The sequence below is a fragment of the Aegilops tauschii genome, unplaced genomic scaffold (genome assembly GCF_002575655.3).
Source record: "Aegilops tauschii subsp. strangulata cultivar AL8/78 unplaced genomic scaffold, Aet v6.0 ptg001249l_obj, whole genome shotgun sequence".
NCBI lineage: Eukaryota > Viridiplantae > Streptophyta > Magnoliopsida > Poales > Poaceae > Aegilops > Aegilops tauschii.
In genome coordinates, this window is record NW_027333450.1 from 7,501 (window position 1) to 29,187 (window position 21,687).

General features: G+C 36.4%; 5 non-coding genes across 5 annotated transcripts; 3 read left to right on the forward strand and 2 right to left on the reverse strand.

The window, feature by feature from the left end:
- Positions 1-11,564: 11,564 nt before the first annotated feature.
- On the reverse strand, positions 11,565-11,652 carry TRNAS-GCU (transfer RNA serine (anticodon GCU)). Its single transcript has one exon. It is a non-coding gene; the product is annotated as a tRNA-Ser (tRNA).
- Positions 11,653-15,262: 3,610 nt separating this feature from the next.
- TRNAS-UGA (transfer RNA serine (anticodon UGA)) lies at positions 15,263-15,350 on the reverse strand. The gene has a single exon. It is a non-coding gene; the product is annotated as a tRNA-Ser (tRNA).
- Positions 15,351-16,174: 824 nt separating this feature from the next.
- On the forward strand, positions 16,175-16,245 carry TRNAG-GCC (transfer RNA glycine (anticodon GCC)). The gene has a single exon. It is a non-coding gene; the product is annotated as a tRNA-Gly (tRNA).
- Positions 16,246-18,727: 2,482 nt separating this feature from the next.
- On the forward strand, positions 18,728-18,799 carry TRNAT-GGU (transfer RNA threonine (anticodon GGU)). Its single transcript has one exon. It is a non-coding gene; the product is annotated as a tRNA-Thr (tRNA).
- Positions 18,800-19,306: 507 nt separating this feature from the next.
- On the forward strand, positions 19,307-19,388 carry TRNAY-GUA (transfer RNA tyrosine (anticodon GUA)). The gene has a single exon. It is a non-coding gene; the product is annotated as a tRNA-Tyr (tRNA).
- Positions 19,389-21,687: the final 2,299 nt, after the last annotated feature.

Sequence of the window (21,687 nt, forward strand, 5' to 3'; positions counted from 1 at the left end):
CTAGGAGCCCAAGTTATGCTATTGAAAATTCGTTCCTCTAGCAGTTCCGGTTTGAGCATTCCGTTCCCTTTTTCAAACTCCACTTCTTTTCATATAGCAATCCCTGATCAAAGAGAGAACAATATCCATTTCAAAACATTTCTAACAGATTCCTTAGTTCGGACCGACGAAGTAATGTCACTCGACTATTATCAACCTGACTGCAATCTTTTTCTGTCGGTAAGGATTGCACCAGAGCACCTTCTACTTCTAATAGGCCATGAACTATAGATAGAGAAGAATCATTCTGAGCGAGTACATAAGAAGCGATCCACTTTTTTTCATCGGTTCCAGGGGAAGACCAAAGATCTTGCGCGGCAGGTCCGCCAGAAAAACTCAAAAGAGAAAGAAGTCTCGTTAATCTCTTCATGCTCGTTCCAAGTTCGAAGTACCTTTTGGCCAAAGAAAAACCCGCTTCCTGACACGATTGCCTCTTTATCTTTATATAGATAGATTCTATGGGGTTATTACTTAGTAAGTCTATTTTGTACAAGAGCCCCTCCTATCTGATAGAAAAGGGTCCCATGATCCCGAGCCGATCTTACCTTGGCTCGCAAACCCAAGTTTGTCTATGAAGAGCTAATCTAATTGTATTTTTTTCTAGAATGGATTTCTTATGTGGAATACTAATGGATAGGGCTTCGTTGCTAAGTGCTACAAGATCTAGTGCACTGGAACTCGTGGTTATGGACCCGAATCCTTTAGTATGGAACATTGTCTTTTCCAAGTAAAAACCCCTAGTATATGAAAGAATGAAAAGGTGCTTTCGTTCTTGTGGAATAAGAAGCCCTCGTACCTTAATGAAAGGAAAATCGTAATTTTTCGTTAGGTATTTGACCAAATAGGATCGTCCAGTTCCTACAGAACCTATCACTAAAATACCCGATAGGGCTAAGCGGAACGAAAAGGGTTTTCCATGAGATGGTAAATGAAAACGATTAGTCCCACACGAGGTTTGGGAATAAGTGATTGTCTGATAATGAGCAAGGAATATACGTCTTTCTGCTAAAGAGGATCTATTAAACTCATAATTCATTAGATCCTTGTTATCAATGCCAACTAGGTATCATAAGTAAATGGATCCCGGTTGTTCAATCCTTTGATAACCAAGGTCATTCTTTGCTAAAGAGAAATGATCACTATGAGTCAGACTCAATAGAATTGGATCCATTCCAAATAGCGAGAATTAGGATTCTTGATCCCTCTCAATCTCTCTTTCAATTCGAGGATCCAGAGAGGTGTTTTCATAGTCATCTCCGAATATTTGCCATCTCGGAATATTTTCGATTTCATTTTTCTATGATATGTCTTTCTATATGAAAATTGGTTATTTACGATGTACGATGATCCCTGTTAAGCATCCATGGCTGAATGGTTAAAGCGCCCAACTCATAATTGGTAAATTTGCGGGTTCAATTCCTGCTGGATGCACACGAACGGGAACATTCCATAAGTCTATTGGAACTGGCTCTCTATCCATGGAATCTCATCCATCATCCATACATAACGAATTGGTATGGTATATTCATACCATAACATAAGAACAATAAGAACTCGAATTCTTATCGATACTGGAACTCAGAGCATAGGAGGGAAAGTCGATTTATGGATGGAATCAAATACGCAGTATTTACAGAAAAAAGTCTTCGTTTATTGGGAAAGAATCAATATACTTTTAATGTCGAATCGGGATTCACTAAGACAGAAATAAAGCATTGGGTCGAACTCTTCTTTGGTGTTAAGGTGGTAGCTGTGAATAGCCATCGACTACCTGGAAAAGGTAGAAGAATAGGACCTATTCTGGGCCATACAATGCATTACAGACGTATGATCATTACCCTTCAACCGGGTTATTCTATTCCACTTCTAGATAGAGAAAAAAACTAAAGGAGAATACTTAATAATACGGCGAAACATTTATACAAAACACCTATCCCGAGCACACGCAAGGGAACCGTAGACAGGCAAGTGAAATCCAATCCACGAAATAATTTGATCCATGGACGGCACCGTTGTGGTAAAGGTCGTAATTCCAGAGGAATCATTACCGCAAGGCATAGAGGGGGAGGTCATAAGCGCCTATACCGTAAAATAGATTTTCGACGGAATCAAAAAGACATATCTGGTAGAATCGTAACCATAGAATACGACCCTAATCGAAATGCATACATTTGTCTCATACACTATGGGGATGGTGAGAAGAGATATATTTTACATCCCAGAGGGGCTATAATTGGAGATACTATTGTTTCTGGTACAAAAGTTCCTATATCAATGGGAAATGCCCTACCTTTGAGTGCGGTTTGAACTATTGATTTACGTAATTGGAAGTAACCAATTAGGTTTACGACGAAACCTAGAAATCGATCACTGATCCAATTTGACTACCTCTACGGATAGACCTCAACAGAAAACTGTTGAGTAACGGCAGCAAGTGATTGAGTTCAGTAGTTCCTCATAGAAAATTATTGGCTCTAGAGATATGGTAATATGGAGAAGACAAAATTGTTTGAAGCACGCACAGAACCGGAAGCGCCCCTTGTTTCAAAGAGAGGAGGACGGGTTATTCACATTTAATTTGATGGTCAGAGGCAAATTGAAAGCTAAGCAGTGGTAATTAAGACCCCCGGGGGAAAATAGGGATGTCTCCTACGTTACCCATAATATGTGGAAGTATCGACGTAATTTCATAGAGTCATTCGATCTGAATGCTACATGAAGAACATAAGCCAGATGACGGAACGCAGAGACCTAGGATGTAGAAGATCATAACATGAGCGATTCGGCAGATTTGGATTCCTTTCCTATATATCCACTCATGTGGTACTTCATCATATGATTCATATAAGATCCATCTGTCTAGAGATCGTCATATACATCTAGAAAGCCGTATGCTTTGGAAGAAGCTTGTACAGTTTGGGAAGGGGTTTTTTGAGAGAAAAGAAGAATCTACTTCAACCGATATGCCCTTAGGCACGGCCATGCATAACATAGAAATCACACGTGGAAGGGGTGGGCAATTAGCTAGAGCAGCAGGTGCTGTAGCGAAACTCATTGCAAAAGAGGGTAAATCGGCCACTTTAAGATTACCATCTGGGGAGGTCCGTTTAGTATCCCAAAACTGCTTAGCAACAGTCGGACAAGTGGGTAATGTTGGGGTGAACCAAAAAAGTTTGGGTAGAGCCGGATCTAAGTGTTGGCTAGGTAAACGCCCCGTAGTAAGAGGGGTAGTTATGAACCCTGTGGACCACCCCCATGGGGGCGGTGAAGGGAAAGCTCCCATTGGTAGAAAAAAACCCACAACCCCTTGGGGTTATCCTGCGCTTGGAAGAAGAACTAGGAAAAGGAAAAAATATAGCGATAGTTTTATTCTTCGTCGCCGTAAGTAAATACGTAACTAGGAATATGGAAAATTGCATTTTTGGAATTTGCAATAATGCGATGGGCGAACGACGGGAATTGAACCCGCGCATGGTGGATTCACAATCCACTGCCTTGATCCACTTGGCTACATCCGCCCCTTATCCAGCTAAAGGATTTTTTGCTTTTTTCCATTGATCATTATTCTATTTATTCTGACCTCCGTACTTCGATCGAGATATTGGACATAGAATGCCACTCTTTAAAAAGGAAAAAAGGAGTAATCAGCTGTGACACGAAAAAAAACGAATCCTTTTGTAGCTCATCATTTATTGGCAAAGATAGAAAAGGTCAATATGAAGGAGGAGAAAGAAACAATAGTAACGTGGTCCCGGGCATCTAGCATTCTACCCACAATGGTTGGCCATACAATCGCGATTCATAATGGAAAGGAACATATACCTATTTACATAACAAATCCTATGGTAGGTCGCAAATTGGGGGAATTCGTGCCTACTCGGCATTTCACGAGTTATGAAAATGCAAGAAAGGATACTAAATCTCGTCGTTAACTGAATTCTGAATAGAAAGATTAAGAAGAAAAAAAAGATTCAAAATAAAGACAGAAATACCCAATATCTTGCTAGAACAAGATATTGGGTATTTCTGTCTTTTCTTTCTTCAAAAATTCTTATATGTTAGCAGAAAAACCTTATCCATTAATAGATGGAACTTCAACAGCAGCTAAGTCTAGAGGGAAGTTGTGAGCATTACGTTCGTGCATTACTTCCATACCAAGGTTAGCACGGTTGATGATATCAGCCCAAGTATTAATAACGCGACCTTGACTATCAACTACAGATTGGTTGAAATTGAAACCATTTAGGTTGAAAGCCATAGTACTAATACCTAAAGCAGTGAACCAGATTCCTACTACAGGCCAAGCAGCCAAGAAGAAGTGTAAAGAACGAGAGTTGTTGAAACTAGCATATTGGAAGATTAATCGGCCAAAATAACCATGAGCAGCCACAATATTATAAGTTTCTTCCTCTTGACCAAATTTGTAACCCTCATTAGCAGATTCATTTTCAGTAGTTTCCCTGATCAAACTAGAGGTTACCAAGGAACCATGCATAGCACTGAATAGGGAACCGCCGAATACACCAGCTACACCTAACATGTGGAATGGATGCATAAGGATGTTGTGCTCTGCCTGGAATACAATCATAAAGTTGAAAGTACCAGAGATTCCTAAAGGCATACCATCAGAAAAGCTTCCTTGACCAATAGGGTAAATCAAGAAAACAGCAGTAGCAGCTGCAACAGGAGCTGAATATGCAACAGCAATCCAAGGACGCATACCCAGACGGAAACTAAGTTCCCACTCACGACCCATATAACAAGCTACACCAAGTAAGAAGTGTAGAACAATTAGCTCATAAGGACCACCATTGTATAACCACTCATCAACAGATGCAGCTTCCCAAATTGGGTAAAAGTGCAATCCGATCGCCGCAGAAGTAGGGATAATAGCACCAGAGATAATATTGTTTCCATAAAGTAAAGAACCAGAAACAGGCTCACGAATACCATCAATATCTACTGGAGGGGCAGCGATGAAGGCGATAATAAATACAGAAGTTGCGGTCAATAAGGTAGGGATCATCAAAACACCGAACCATCCGATGTAAAGACGATTTTCAGTGCTAGTTATCCAGTTGCAGAAGCGACCCCACAGGCTTGTACTTTCGCGTCTCTCTAAAATTGCAGTCATGGTAAGATCTTGGTTTATTCAAATTGCAAGGACTCCCAAGCACACGTATTAACTAGAATATAGATAATAGAAGGCTTGTTATTTAACAGTATAACATAGACTATATACCAATGTCAACCAAGTCAGCCCAAAGATTAGCTATCCATATAACTAAATTAACCAAACCAATAATTTTGTATTTGTAAATGAAGTGAGTCAAAGTTTTAACTTTGATGAGTCTTTTCTATATGGGTTGCCCGGGACTCGAACCCGGAACTAGTCGGATGGAGTAGATAATTCTTCCTTGTTACAATAGAGAAAAATCCCTCCCCAAATCGTGCTTGCATTTTTCATTGCACACGACTTTCCCTATGTAGAAATAGCCAATTTCTATTCCAAAGAGGAAGTTCTACTAATTTTTTTAATTAGTAACTTGATTCACCTACTCTTTATTATAATAAAAAGAACATTTCAGAATGAAAAATAGAAAAGTTTTTTCTTGATCATTTATCAACCCTTTCCTGTTTCTTAATTTCGTCTAATGATTAATTAAGAGGGTTGACCAGGTCATTGATACGTATAATATCCAAATACCAAATACGCTCAGTGTGTGATCCACAGAAAGAAAAAAGAGTTGTTTTGGTGAACATCAAAGAAAAAACTTGCTCTTCTTCCATAAAAAATTCTTCTAAAAATGCCGAACCCAATCGTTGCATAAAAGTTCGTACCGTGCTTTTATGTTTCCGAGCTAAAGTTCTAGCGCATGAAAGTCGAAGTATATACTTTAGTCGATACAAAGTCCGTTTTTTCGAAGATCCACTATGATAATGAAAAAGATTTCTACATATCCGACCAAATCGATCAAGAATATCCCAATCTGATAAATCTGTCCAAATGGGTTTACTAATAGGATGCCCCGATCCAGTACAAAATTGAGCTTTTGATAAGTATCCTATGAGGAGAGTAGCGGGGACTATGGTATCGAATTTTTTCATTCGAGTATCTATTAGAAATGACTTCTCCAGCATTTGATTCCTTACTAACAAAGAACTTTTTGGTACACTTGAAAGGTACCCCATAAAATCGAAGCAAGAGTTTGCTAATTGGTTTATATGGATTCTTCGCGGCTGAGTCCAAAAACAGAAATAATATTGCCAGAAATTGATAAGGTAGCATTTCCATTTCTTCTTCAAAAAAAAAGTGCCTTTTGATGCAAGAATTGCCTTTCCTTGATATCGAACATAATGCATAAGAGGATCCATAAAGAACCATAGGGTTTTCCGAGAAAAACCAGGGTACATTATCCCAAAATGTTCCATCTTCCTAGAAAAGTGGATTCGTTCCAGAAAAGTTCCAGAAGATGCTAATGGTAAGCAAGAAGATTGTTTACGAAGAAACAACAAAAAAAATTCATATTCTGATACATAAGAGTTATATAGGAATCGAAACAGTCTTTTATTTTCTTTTTGAAAATAAAAAATGGATTTCATTGAAGTAATAAAACTATTCCAATTCGAATAATAGTTGAGAAAGAATCGCAATAAATGCAAAGATGGAACATCTTGGATACGGTATTGAAGGAGTTGAACCAGGATTTCCAAATGGATAGGATAGGGTATTTCTATATGTGATAGATAATCCAAATGCAAAAATTTGTCTTCTAAAAAGGGAAATATTGAATGAATAGAGCGTAAATTCTGAAACTTTGGTATTTCTTTTTCTTTCGGACAAAATAATTCCCGTAGCGAGAATGGGATTTCCACAACGATCGCAAACCCTTCAGATAGAATCTGAGAATAAAACTCAGAATAAAAATAATTTTTGTAATCCAATAATCGATCTTGGTTAGGATGATTAACCGAGTTATCCAAAAAATTCTGCTGATACATTCGAATAATTAAACGTTTCACAAGTAGTGAACTAAATTTCTTGTTATTACAACTAACAACTATTTCCACAGGTTCAGAACCATTTAATCCATAATGGTGGGCAAATGCATAAATATATTCCTGAAAGAGAAGTGGGTAGACAAAGTATTGTTGACGAGATTTATGTTTTTCTGAATACCCTTCGAATTTTTCCATTTGTATTTCTACTTGAATCAGAGAGAAGAAGCATTTCTCGGTTTATCGAATGATGATACATAGTGCAATATGGTCAGAACAGGGTGTTGCATTTTTAATACAAACCCTGGAAAGAAAGGGAGTCTAATCCACAGATCTTTTTCTGCTCCTTTTCTACCCAATTAGTTTATGTTTGTTCTAATTAAAAAAAAAGAACAGAACAAGTTTTTTATTTTTGCAGGCCAATCGCTCTTTTGACTTTGGAATACAGCCTCTTTATCAATATACTGCTTCTTTTACACATTCAATCCATAACATCCCTTATTCAATCCATAATCAAGAATAATTAGGATTTCTAAAAAAAAAAGAAAAAATAAAGGGTCCACTCATAGGAAAACCCAACCTTTCCCCGCATCCGGCACTAATCTATTTTTAACGTCTAATTAGAGCGGGGAATCATTCCAATTAGGAAGTTCAGCTCGTTGCTTTTTATTTTACCAGAATTGGAGCCAGGCTCTATCCATTTATTCATTAGACCCAGAAAATCGTAATTTTGGATTCCATTCAAAAAAGATTGATTTTATTACGACATGCTATTTTTTCCATTCATTACCTTTGAGGATCAGTCGTGGTCTTCTAGACTCTACCAAGAGTCTGGACGAATTTGTTGTTTCTCATCCAAATGTGTAAAAGATCATAGTCGCACTTAAAAGCCGAGTACTCTACCATTGAGTTAGCAACCCAGATAAAAAAAGGATCTTAGATACGATCGAAATCCAAAAATCAATGGAATTACACCGCGCGCTTCTGTCAAAACATTGAACTAGCAAGACATCAAAAGATTTTTTTATCGACCATGAAAAACACTCAAATGCCAAAACGAACAGGTCCGGTTAAATTCCACTAAAGTAAAGTTAAAAAAAGAGCGACCCTAATCACGATGGCCAAATTCTCCTTATTTTTAGCGATTTTTATTAAAAAAAAATATATATTATATTGTATGAGAATACATGCAAGAGGAACACCCTTATCATTTGAGCGAAGTGTAGGCGGAAAAATTGAATATGGAGTGAGGATAAAGAGACCCATCTATCTACAAATTCTATTTGTTCAATAGACCTTTGTCAATGGAAATACAATGGTAAGAAAACAAATTAGATAGAAAAAGTAAATAAAATAGGGGCTTATGTTGAATTGGCACGATATAATATAAATCCAAATAGGATTAAAAAAGAGGTAAATTGTGTCTAAATAATTAGACAACTAGGAATACTAATAATCTTCTCCTATCCTACTTTTTGATTCATTTAGTTCTTCAATTAACTCAAAGTTCTTTCTTTTTCTTTAAAGAATTCCGCCTTCCTTAAAATATCATAAACAGTTCTTGTTGGTTGAGCACCCTTTTCAAGGAAATAGAGAATAGCTGGAACATTTAAACAAGTTTGATTCTTTATCGGATCATAAAAACCTACTTTTTGAAGATCTCTTCCTTCTCTTCGAGATCGAACATCAATTGCAACGATTCGATAGACAGCTTATTGGGATAGATGTAGATAAACAACGCCCCCCCCTAGAAACGTATAGGAGGTTTTCTCCTCATACGGCTCGAGAAAATGATTCGAATTTCTGTCGATAATAATAGAAATTAGACTATGACGTGCATTAATTTCCTTACAGAAAAAACAAATTTCATTTATACTCATGACTCAAGTGGGCTAATTTTGCCTGACAAACTTCGAAGGCAAAATCCTTCCAAAATTTTTGAGTCGTCTTTAAACTCTTTTCTTTGTCTCATTTCGAACGAATTGACTTTTATTCCTTATTCTGATCCAACTCTGTTGTTGAGACAATTGAAAATTGTGTTTACTTGTTCTGGAATCCTTTATCTTTGATTTGTGAAATCCTTGGGTTTAGACATTACTTCGGGAATTCCTATTTTTTTCTTTCAAAAGAGTAGCAACATACCCTTTTTTCTTATTTCCTTCGATAAAGCATTTATCTCTTCTATAGAAATCTAATAAGAGGGATTGATTCTGATATACTTTTATTGGACTTTATTCTTATTTTAACCTTTCGATTTATTTCTATATTAAGGATAGACTGACAAAGTTGGCCTAATTTATTAGTTTTCACTAACCCTAGATTCTTTCCCTTGATAAAAAAAATTCTGTCCTCTCGAGCTCCATCGTGTACTATGTTACTTAAACCCAGCGCAAATTTGGTTCGGAACGAATAGAACAGGCTATGTCGAGCCAAGAGCATTTTCATTACTATGGAAAATGATGGATAGAAAAATCCACAATCGATCATGTCCTTCAAGTCGCACGTTGCTTTCTACCACATCGTTTTAAACGAAGTTTTACCATAACAAACATTCCTCTTTTCATTGCAAAGTGGTATAGAGAATTGATCCAATATGGATGGAATCATGAATAGTCATTGGTTTAGTTTTTTTATACTAATTAAAACTTGCTATCTATGGAGCAATATGGATAAAAGAAAGTAAGTATTTATCCGGGAAGCCTCCGCCAAGATCCAATTTATTTAAACCCATATTAAAATTCTATCATATGAATGAAACATAGTTTGAAAAAGACGACTAAACAAGTTTGCTTAAAACTTATTTATTCTTAAATTTCCACCCTCAACGGATGGCTCGAGATGATCAATCTTGAAGTGAGAAAAGAAGGATTGACTCTTCCTCAATAAATAAACTATCAACCTCCAAAAAAGTTTAATTAATTTAATTACTAGAATTAGAATTCTAGTAGTAATATATTTTTTCAGTACCAAAAACAATTAACTATAATAACTAAATAAACTATTCCAATGAAAAGATTGAAAGTTTTTGGTAGTTATAGAATTCTCGTACTTCTTCAACTCGAATACCAAAAGGAAGAAAAAAATATGACTAAGTGATTTTATTTTATAGTAGAGGCATATCCTGAATGTGCTTGATAGATCCCATTTTTTCATGAAAATAAAGATAGTCAATTTGACTGGACTTAAGACTTTATTATGTTTTCTGAGAAAGAATAAGATATCATTATTCTCTTTAATAAACTTTTGTCTCGTACGGAATACTATATGATTTCACCGTTTGTTTCATCAGAAACAATCTGGGACGGAAGGATTCGAACCTCCGAGTAACGGGACCAAAACCCGCTGCCTTACCACTTGGCCACGCCCCATTTCGGGTTTTATGCGACACTAATAAACACTAGTATGTTTATTTGTTATTCGTCAATACCATTTCAATTACATAAAAAAGGAGGGATATTCTCTTGCTAGTATTCTACACATGCGGATAATATAGAATCAAAAAAATGCATTGATCATTACATGGAATTCTATTAAGATATTATATGAAAGTCGAATTTATTCCACTCTCATTTGAGAGTGCAAATACAAGGAGGTATTTTGTGTTTGGGAAAGTCCGAAGAAAAAAGATTTTGAATCTGCCTTTTCCTTCTTTCCCTTAAAAAAATAACTCAAGAAAAATCCAATTATTTACTCTACAAGAATGAAATGCTTGTTATGCCTAATATACTTAGTTTAACCTGTATCTGTTTTAATTCTGTTCTTTATCCTACTAGTTTTTTCTTTGCCAAATTACCCGAAGCTTATGCTATTTTCAATCCAATCGTGGATATTATGCCTGTTATACCTCTATTCTTTTTTCTATTAGCCTTTGTTTGGCAAGCTGCTGTAAGTTTTCGATGAAATCTTTAGTACTCTGTATGCCAAATTGAATGATGTGTTCATTCCAAAAAAATTTAAAAATGGGTAAAAGCCGAGAAGTTTTATATTTTTATATTATGAACCTTCGATTCTAAAATTTAAATTCTTCTACATTGAATGGGTAGCTACAGCAATAAATTTGGATCAGCCTTTCTACTCCCCTGCACCTAGGTTGAGCAGGTACCTAAAGGTACCTACACAATACCTAACCACCTAACCCTATTTTTGCTATTGATAAGAGTGCTTATTATAAAAGAATTCTTGCAATTTTTTTCAAGAATTCTTTTTTGCATTTTTAGGTATAAAAAAAAAACCATCCTAGTGGATCCGTGTGGTAAGGAAAAACTGGTAATCTATTCCTTAAAAAAAAATCTTGGAGATTATGTAATGCTTACTCTCAAACTTTTTGTTTATACAGTAGTGATATTCTTTGTTTCACTCTTTATCTTTGGATTCTTATCTAATGACCCAGGACGGAATCCTGGACGCGAGGAGTAAAAATTCAGTTTTTTTTTTTTCTTATTGGATTTGTTTCGTACATTTATCTATGAGAAAATCCGGGGGTCAGAATTCTTTCCAATTCGAAAGTCCCAAATGATCCAAGGGAGCGGAAAGAGAGGGATTCGAACCCTCGGTACAAAAAAATTGTACAACGGATTAGCAATCCGCCGCTTTAGTCCACTCAGCCATCTCTCCACGTTCCAAAGCGAAAGGTTTCCGTGATATGATATAGGCAAGAAATAAGAAATAACGGTTGCAAAAAACCCCCTTTTTTTCTTTCAAAAGTCTATAAAAATTATATTGCCAATTCCATTTTAATTATATTCTTTTTTCTTAATGTTAATAAAAAAAGAAGAAAATTCTTGTTTTTTCTTTCTAAAAATCGATATTGGCCGAGAGACAATCAAATAGATTTTCTCTTTAGCGGGCATTTCCATATAGGACTTGTTATAATTATAATAAAACAAGCAGGTTATATAAAAAAAAACGCTTTTTTTGTCGATTATTTATCAAGAAAGCAAAAAGGGTTCTTATCAAATCCACCATAAAATTGGAAAGAAGCATAAAGTAAGTAGACCTGACTCCTTTAATGATGCCTCTATCCGCTATTCTGATATATAAATTCGATGTAGATGAAATTGTATAAGCGAATTTTTTTTATTTCCTTAGACTTAGACCGCGCAAGACAAGAATTTTTCGCTATTTACGATTTCATATTCTTGTTACTAGATGTTCTATAGGAATAAGAAGAAATCGCAACTCCTTTGCGCTACACATAAAATTGGATTTCGAAGGTCCATTTTTTTTTTCAGAATCCTCTATTTTAGTTCTTCCACCCATGCAATAGAGAGGGAATGGGAAAAGAAGGGTTACTTTTATTTTCATTTTTCCCTTAAAAGATAGACTTTGAAATAGGAGTCTTGGAATAATGCTGAATTCAAAGGTTTATTTCTTTCTATAGTATAAGAAAAACAATTTATTTCTATTTCTATAGTATAAGAAAAACAAATAGTATAAGAAAAACAAATCGAATCAAATTCATGGATTTACCACGACCTCGGTTGTGACTGTGACTCCATAGATAAAAATGGGAAATTTCTCTCTTCGAGACCATTGAAAAAGGGCATTGAACGACAAAGAAATCGTCCACAGATAATAAAACTATCATATGCCTTGGAAAGTGATATGAGGTGCTCGGAAATGGTTGAAGTAATTGAATAGGAGGATCACTATGACTATAGCCCTTGGTAGAATTCCTAAAGAAGAAAATGATCTATTTGATACTATGGATGACTGGTTACGAAGGGACCGTTTCGTTTTTGTAGGATGGTCTGGCCTATTGCTCTTTCCTTGTGCTTATTTCGCTTTAGGGGGTTGGTTTACAGGGACAACTTTTGTAACTTCTTGGTATACCCATGGATTGGCTAGTTCCTATTTGGAAGGTTGTAATTTCTTAACCGCAGCAGTTTCTACCCCTGCCAATAGTTTAGCACACTCTTTGTTGCTACTATGGGGGCCCGAAGCACAAGGAGATTTTACTCGTTGGTGTCAATTAGGCGGTCTATGGACTTTTGTAGCTCTCCACGGGGCTTTTGCACTAATAGGTTTCATGTTACGCCAATTTGAACTTGCTCGGTCTGTTCAATTGCGGCCTTATAATGCAATCTCATTCTCTGGTCCAATTGCTGTTTTTGTTTCTGTATTCCTTATTTATCCACTGGGGCAATCTGGTTGGTTCTTTGCGCCGAGTTTTGGCGTAGCAGCGATATTTCGATTCATCCTTTTCTTCCAAGGATTTCATAATTGGACGTTGAACCCATTTCATATGATGGGAGTTGCCGGAGTATTAGGTGCGGCTCTGCTATGCGCTATTCATGGAGCGACCGTAGAAAACACTCTATTTGAGGACGGTGATGGTGCAAATACCTTCCGTGCTTTTAACCCAACTCAAGCTGAAGAAACTTATTCCATGGTCACTGCTAACCGCTTTTGGTCCCAAATCTTTGGTGTTGCTTTTTCCAATAAACGTTGGTTACATTTCTTTATGCTATTTGTACCCGTCACCGGTTTATGGATGAGTGCTATTGGCGTAGTTGGCTTGGCTCTGAACTTACGTGCCTATGACTTTGTTTCCCAGGAAATCCGTGCAGCGGAAGATCCTGAATTTGAGACTTTCTACACCAAAAATATTCTTTTAAACGAGGGTATTCGTGCGTGGATGGCAGCTCAGGATCAGCCTCATGAAAATCTTATATTCCCTGAGGAGGTTCTACCACGTGGAAACGCTCTTTAATGGAACTTTCGTTTTAGCTGGTCGTGACCAAGAAACCACCGGCTTTGCTTGGTGGGCTGGGAATGCCAGACTTATCAATTTGTCCGGTAAACTGCTTGGAGCTCATGTAGCCCATGCCGGATTAATCGTATTCTGGGCCGGAGCAATGAACCTATTTGAAGTGGCCCATTTCGTACCAGAAAAGCCCATGTATGAACAAGGGTTGATTTTACTTCCACACTTAGCTACTCTAGGTTGGGGAGTAGGGCCAGGGGGGAAGTTCTAGATACTTTTCCGTACTTTGTATCTGGCGTACTTCACCTAATTTCCTCCGCAGTCTTAGGCTTCGGTGGCATTTATCACGCGCTTCTGGGACCCGAGACTCTTGAGGAATCTTTTCCATTCTTTGGTTATGTCTGGAAAGATAGAAATAAAATGACTACAATTTTGGGTATTCACTTAATTTTGTTAGGTCTAGGTGCTTTTCTTCTAGTACTCAAGGCTCTTTATTTTGGCGGTGTATATGATACCTGGGCCCCTGGGGGGGGAGATGTAAGAAAAATTACCAATTTGACCCTTAGCCCCAGTGTTATATTTGGTTATTTACTAAAATCTCCTTTTGGTGGAGAAGGGTGGATTGTTAGTGTAGATGATTTAGAAGATATAATTGGTGGGCATGTATGGTTGGGTTTTATTTGTGTATTTGGCGGAATTTGGCATATTTTAACCAAACCCTTCGCATGGGCTCGCCGTGCATTTGTATGGTCTGGAGAAGCTTACTTGTCTTATAGTTTAGCTGCTTTATCTGTCTTTGGTTTTATCGCTTGTTGTTTTGTATGGTTCAATAATACAGCTTATCCGAGTGAGTTTTATGGACCCACCGGGCCAGAAGCTTCTCAAGCTCAAGCATTTACTTTTCTAGTTAGAGACCAGCGTCTTGGAGCTAATGTGGGATCCGCTCAAGGACCCACAGGTTTAGGTAAATATCTAATGCGTTCCCCAACTGGGGAGGTTATCTTTGGAGGGGAAACTATGCGTTTTTGGGACCTTCGTGCTCCATGGTTAGAACCTCTAAGGGGCCCCAACGGTTTGGACTTGAGTAGGTTGAAAAAAGACATACAACCTTGGCAAGAACGACGCTCAGCAGAATATATGACCCACGCTCCTTTAGGCTCTTTAAATTCCGTGGGTGGCGTAGCTACCGAGATCAATGCAGTTAATTATGTCTCTCCTAGAAGTTGGTTATCAACTTCTCATTTTGTTCTAGGATTCTTCTTTTTTGTGGGCCATTTATGGCATGCAGGAAGAGCCCGAGCTGCTGCAGCAGGTTTTGAAAAGGGAATCGATCGTGATTTGGAACCTGTTCTTTACATGAACCCTCTTAACTAAGATTTTCTTATTTATACCTGTTCTACTTTTTTTCTGTTCTGGCTCGGTTATTCCATCTAGCCGAGCCATTCATTCCTTTTTATGAAAGAAAGATAAGGGACAGAAAAAAAAAAATGAAAGAAACAAACGTATTCAATAAGCAAAAGGAGAGAGAGGGATTCGAACCCTCGATAGTTCCTAGAACTATACCGGTTTTCAAGACCGGAGCTATCAACCACTCAGCCATCTCTCCACAGCCTAATCCTTATTTTACTCCTACAAATAGAACATAGCCATATAAAAAATAAAAAGATTTATTAGCCTCTAGAAAGATATCAGATACAAGTTCCTTTTCGATATATCTCTGTATACTGTATACACGGATACAGGATCCGCTATACCCGCTTGTGAAATAAAGAGTAAATAATCTCTTCTCACCCCCATATCCAAATAAAAAAGCGGTTTAAGTAATAAATTTGAATTAAAGAGAAGAATCAATGGATTCATGATTAAACCCCTCCTACTTCTTGTATTTTTTTACAATTTTGGTTTAAGTGAGGGATCAAATATGTAGTCAACTTTATTTGATGGTAGCTTGGAGGATTAGAAATATGACTATTGCTTTCCAATTAGCTGTTTTTGCATTAATTGCGACTTCCTCAGTCTTAGTAATTAGTGTACCCCTTGTATTTGCTTCTCCTGATGGTTGGTCAAATAATAAAAATGTTGTATTTTCCGGTACATCGTTATGGATTGGACTAGTCTTTCTCGTAGCTATTCTGAATTCTCTCATTTCTTAAATTAAATTTGGTTAATATTTATTAACCCCATAAAAAAGAAATAATAAAGGCCATTTCTTCTAAAAAATTAGAATAGTGAGACGTATTAAAACGCAATTTGCGTTCCGAATTGCTAGCTCTTCTCTTTCAGTATTATGAAATTCCATTCCCATTAGAATATTCATTCACAGATAATAAAAAAAGGAAAACTCTAATATAATAGAAAATGAAATGAAACGGTCGACCCAGACATAGAAGGTCGACCCAGGCGGATATACGCTATAAAATATATACCGTAGCGAGCGTAGTTCAATGGTAAAATATCTCCTTGCCAAGGAGAAGATACGGGTTCGATTCCCGCCGCTCGCCCGCTTAATTTATCAAAGTACTATGATAAAAAGTTTAGTCTAGTTAACTGTTTAACTACTTATATTAAATTAAGTATTAATTAGGTGTTAGTCTAGTGCCGTATCCCTTACTATCTTACCCTTCCTTTGCATCCCACTCAAAAAAAGAGGGCGCTCCGGAGGCAGAAATAGAACTCGCCAACAGAGCTCCAAAAATTGGGTATTAACTGAGACAAACAACGGGCAAACTTTTTTTAAAGGGAAGAGAGAGGTAGACTGTCCCTTTCGTTTCATTTTTATTTTCTGCAGGGTAGGGAGAAGCCTTGCGCCTTCTTTTTTTGAAGGCAAGTGACTTCGCAAACTGCTCAATTTTGCCCTCTAGGGCCGGGAACTAATGAATAAAAAAGGGTTGGATACGCCCCTCTACCATATCTAGAGAAATAGAATAGTCCTTTTATACAGACTGCTAAGTGCGGAGACGGGAATCGAACCCGTGACCTCAAGGTTATGAGCCTCGTGAGCTACCAAACTGCTCTACTCCGCTCTGGAGTACCAGAAACTGGTGGACAAAAAAGGCTTGAATACAAGCCTCTAACATGTCTAGACAAAGAGAATACTCCTTTTATACAGAATGGAGCGGGTAGCGGGAATCGAACCCGCATCGTTAGCTTGGAAGGCTAGGGGTTATAGTCGACGTTGGTTGATTATTTTTAACGTCTCTAATTCAAAACCGAACATGAAATTTTGATTTCATTCGGCTCCTTTATGGATATTCTCACCACTTAACATCTATGTCAGCTTTTCTATTTGAATGGAACCAAAGCTCTCCGCTTTCTAGATGATCCTTATAGAGTAGGAGATAGAAATTCTATCTAAATCCATCTAATCTACTTACTTCGTTCCCTAATTTCATTCAAGAGATCCTGAGGAAAAGAATTGGGTTTCCACCGAGCTTAAACAATATGCGGATGGTTCTAGTAAACCAAAACTATCGTTTTTTTAGCTATTTGGCTTCCTTATTCCTTATTTTAAGAAGATTTAGTTACGATTGGAAATCAACTTTTTTGTATCTTCATCCATAGATCCTTTACTCATATTTTCAAAATTGGAATACTTAATCCAATGCAAAATTATGCTTCGCGACTCTGTACTCATAATCCTATTTTTATTTTGGATGCAATTTAAATTAGTCTTTGGATACAAATCGCCAGAATGTATATTCTTCCTCAATATGCTATTGAGAGGAAAAGGATTTAATCCTTTATAAGAACTAAAGTTTTCATCGGAATATAAAAATAAAAAACTTAAGGATGCCTTAAGTATATCATTTCAAATTCAGTTATTATATAGAACGAATCACACTTTTACCACTAAACTATACCCGCTACATTGTAGATTATGGTATAAATGGTACCCTTTGTCAAGGATAGCCATTTGACAAGAAGGCTAATTCCCCCTTATTGAATCAGATGGAGAAGGTTCATGACACTGAGCCGTTGGTACTTCTACTTCGATCGCTCGCCTTTACTTTAGGATTTAGATAGCCCCTCTGGTCTGTAAAAAAAATCTTTTCTTACCATGCTAATAGCGCCTGAACCAAATGTATTTATTTTGATTAGGATCCTATTCTACGGTTACGACTACAATAATAATTATTTACTTTGCAAGGACGTAAGTGTGTCAGACTGCTAAATTGTTTTATTATTCCTACAATATAAACTAGGGGATATAGGGGGTAACACTGTCCCTATAAATTCCTTTTTCCTTTTCTTTTTTGTCCAGAATTGAACAAAAAAGAAATTATGGAAGATGTTTTCTTCCCCCATTAAGTCCGAGCCATAGAGTAAGAGTGAGATGAGTTTTCCAAATTCATCATAGACTTTCCCTATGGCTTGATAGAAGTAAGCAGCAAAGAGTCGTAACTTAAAGAAAAAAACGGACAGGGCCGACAGATTTACCTGATGTAAAGAAGATCCTAAAAGTCTCTGATTAGTCGACTCTCTCCATTTAACACTTTCCTCTCTCTCCTTTTTTCCACTGACTCAATTCTAGTTTATTAGATTCTTGTTTAAAAGAATGAAAAAAGTTCAATAGAACTAAGAACACATAAAAAATAGCATAGAGGATCAAGGCCATTACCAAAAGTTCCTCCCAAGGATCCTATATCCTATTGGGTATCTGTTCCCCGCCTTTTCCCGCTAGGATCGGAAATCTTATATTTTCCATATCCATATACCGTTGAATCCTTGGGGTTCCAGAATCCGCCTATTTTACTAGTCTTCGGAAACGGAAAACCCTGAACCAAGAAGAGTTGGATATGTTATGTAGGGTATGTTTTTTTTTTATTAATTTTATTTTGAGCTCTCAAGATATCGATATATACATATACAATCTCTACATAATGTCTCTCTCTCTATCTCTATATATTATATATATAATATGTACATTATGCAGTAGACCCATAATGGGAAATCCAAGTGGCTAATTTTTGAATTAAATAAAAAGCCCTTTTAACTCAGTGGTAGAGTAATGCCATGGTAAGGCATAAGTCATCGGTTCAAATCCGATAAAGGGCTTTTTAAATTAGTGGTAGAGTAATCTCGTGCTAAGACGTAAGTCGTTGGTTCGAATCTGATAGAGTACTTTTCTACTAAATTGATTCACTTTTGTTCTTTGTTTTTGAAACTTTCTCTATATTTTTAGAGAATTTTATGACTTAGTGCGGGATGGATGCATTTTTGGTCTGAACACTAAATGAAGCACGGAGAATTAATCTATAACGATCAACTAAAAAAAATCCTAGATGAAAACATAACAGAAAAGTTGGAAAAACTCTTTGCTTTGGATCTATTTATACTTTTCGAGTATATTGACAATTCCAAAAAACTGCTCATACTATGATTATAGTATAATCACGAGCGGTTGTATATGGCCCTATCGTCTAGTGATGCCCCTATCGTCTAGTGGTTCAGGACATCTCTCTTTCAAGGAGGCAGCGGGGATTCGACTTCCCCTGGGGGTAGGGAGTATTATGAAAGGAGGTTAATCATAGATTAGCAAAAACCCTAGAATAAATTCTTCCTGGGTCGATGCCCGAGTGGTTAATGGGGACGGACTGTAAATTCGTTGACAATGTCTACGCTGGTTCAAATCCAGCTCGGCCCAAACCAAAAATCTAGGGCTTCGTGAGTATGAACTAAATCCTTTTGTTTTTCTTCCATAAAATAAAATGTCTGATCTATAGAAATAAAAGATAAAGAAAAAAGGGAAATTTTTTTTTTCTAATCCATATCTCTCTCATTCCTTTCTTACAAACAAAAGAGTTTTTCTTATTGAAGGCTGGATTATTATCCATTTTTAGTGATAAAAAATCACGACATACTAGTTATGTCACTCTCACTATACCCACGTATAATATAATATGTGGGTATGTAGTATATGATTCGTCTATTTCTTAGAGTACGAAAGACGAATCGAATCTTCTTATGGTTCTATTTAAGAATGGGTATGCCATACACCCCGCGGGGATTGTAGTTCAATTGGTCAGAGCACCGCCCTGTCAAGGCGGAAGCTGCGGGTTCGAGCCCCGTCAGTCCCGAACTAGGGTTCAATGAATGGAGAAATTGATATTTCCTTTTTCCATGAAAAAAAGGGGCAGGGAGCAAGATCAAATACCCACAGGGCACCCTTACTTCACTTTTTTATTTTGCATCCCTCATTAAAGAGGGAGGGAAGGCATATAGGAATTTTTTTTCACTACTCCCGATCGATAAAGATAAAGAAAGACACACATACGATATGTGGATTAGTAGAATTTAGGATATTATATTACTCTATCTTTCTTTATGATGATACCATCCTCATCTTAATTTCCTATTCCACTCTTATGGAATAGAGTACCGGTATTTTACCGGAATCCATACATAAATCGTATTCCCTTTTTATTTCAGACCTCTTTTCCCCATCTCACTTCTACTGCTTATTTGGATGTCTATGTGACCCATAGAAAGTTGGTCATATAATACATACATAATTGTATGTATAACTATAAGAAAAAGGAAGGGAAATTGTATAAGATTAAGAAAGTAGAAGATTAAGAAAGCTCGTGGGTTAGAGATATAGAAAAGAAAAAGTAGAAAAGGATTAAAAAAGAGGGAATTCCTAATCCAATCAAAAAACCCATTTTGGTCTTAGTGTGGATAGAGGATCTTCCTATGTTATACTATATAACTCTCATCCGTGAAATATAACTCTCATCCATGAATTGATTTGATAGATCCGATATTCATAATATTGAATTGATTCAGTATTATCAGAATGCAAGCCCTACCCTTGAATTTACAAGATACCCCTTTTTCCTCTCCATGGGATTACATCCCGAGTTATTGTGAAAATAAAAAATAAAGAGGTTATGGAAGTCAATATTCTCGCATTTATTGCTACTGCACTGTTCATTCTAGTTCCTACTTCTTTTTTACTTATTATTTATGTAAAAACAGTCAGCCAAAATAATTAATTGGAATTCCAATTAATCATTGAAGAAATTAAAAAGGGATTAAATAAAAAAAATCCAAGTCTTAAATGAAAGGATCTGGTTGGAATCTTAAAGTGTGGTAGAAAGAACTACATATAGTTTTTTCTACGACACTTTAGATTCTTTCTATTATATTATCTTTGAATCTACATAGAATAGATTAGTAGATTGAAATAGTTAAGTAGTCTAATTCAATTTCTTTTTTCATTGCATCCACTTAATTTCAATCAGGTCAAAATAAAAAAATCTAAGACAATTCTTGACCAAAGAATCCATGGGAAGGAAAGAAAAATAATATTAAGAATAGACTATAGTAAAAAGTAAAAGGAAATGGAAAATGTGTGATATGCCGTGAATAGTTCCGTGGAAGAAAGTCGAATTTTCTTATGTATAGAACTTTTTTTAACCATTCGTCATTTCTAGTAGAAATTATGAATTGGTATAATGGCTCTTTCTTACATTACAACTTACAATACAAGAGTTTCTTACAGGAGTGAAACAAAACTAAAGAAAAAGATTAAAGAATAACGTTTGACAAAATGATTAATGGCAAAATGATCCATTAATGAAAAGAATTGATACAACAATTTGATTACTTAATCAATTAGTAGTATCCCTAGAGTCCACTCCTTCCCCATACTACTAGTGAAAGAGAAAATGTAAAGACTACCATTAAAGCAGCCCAAGCGAGACTTACTATATCCATCTAAATTATGTCTCCTATTTCTATGAAGGGATTATTCTATTCTACTATTGATCAATAATCATAGTGAATCAAGGGTACAGAGTCAAAAAGGGATTCCGCCCTAAGGCCATGGATCAATCAGTTCAAGGAATTTACTCCTAACAAATTCTTATAGGAATTCTGGTAGAATTAGAGAGCATTAAAAATACGATACTATAGCCCTTTTTTCCTTAAAAAAGAAAGAG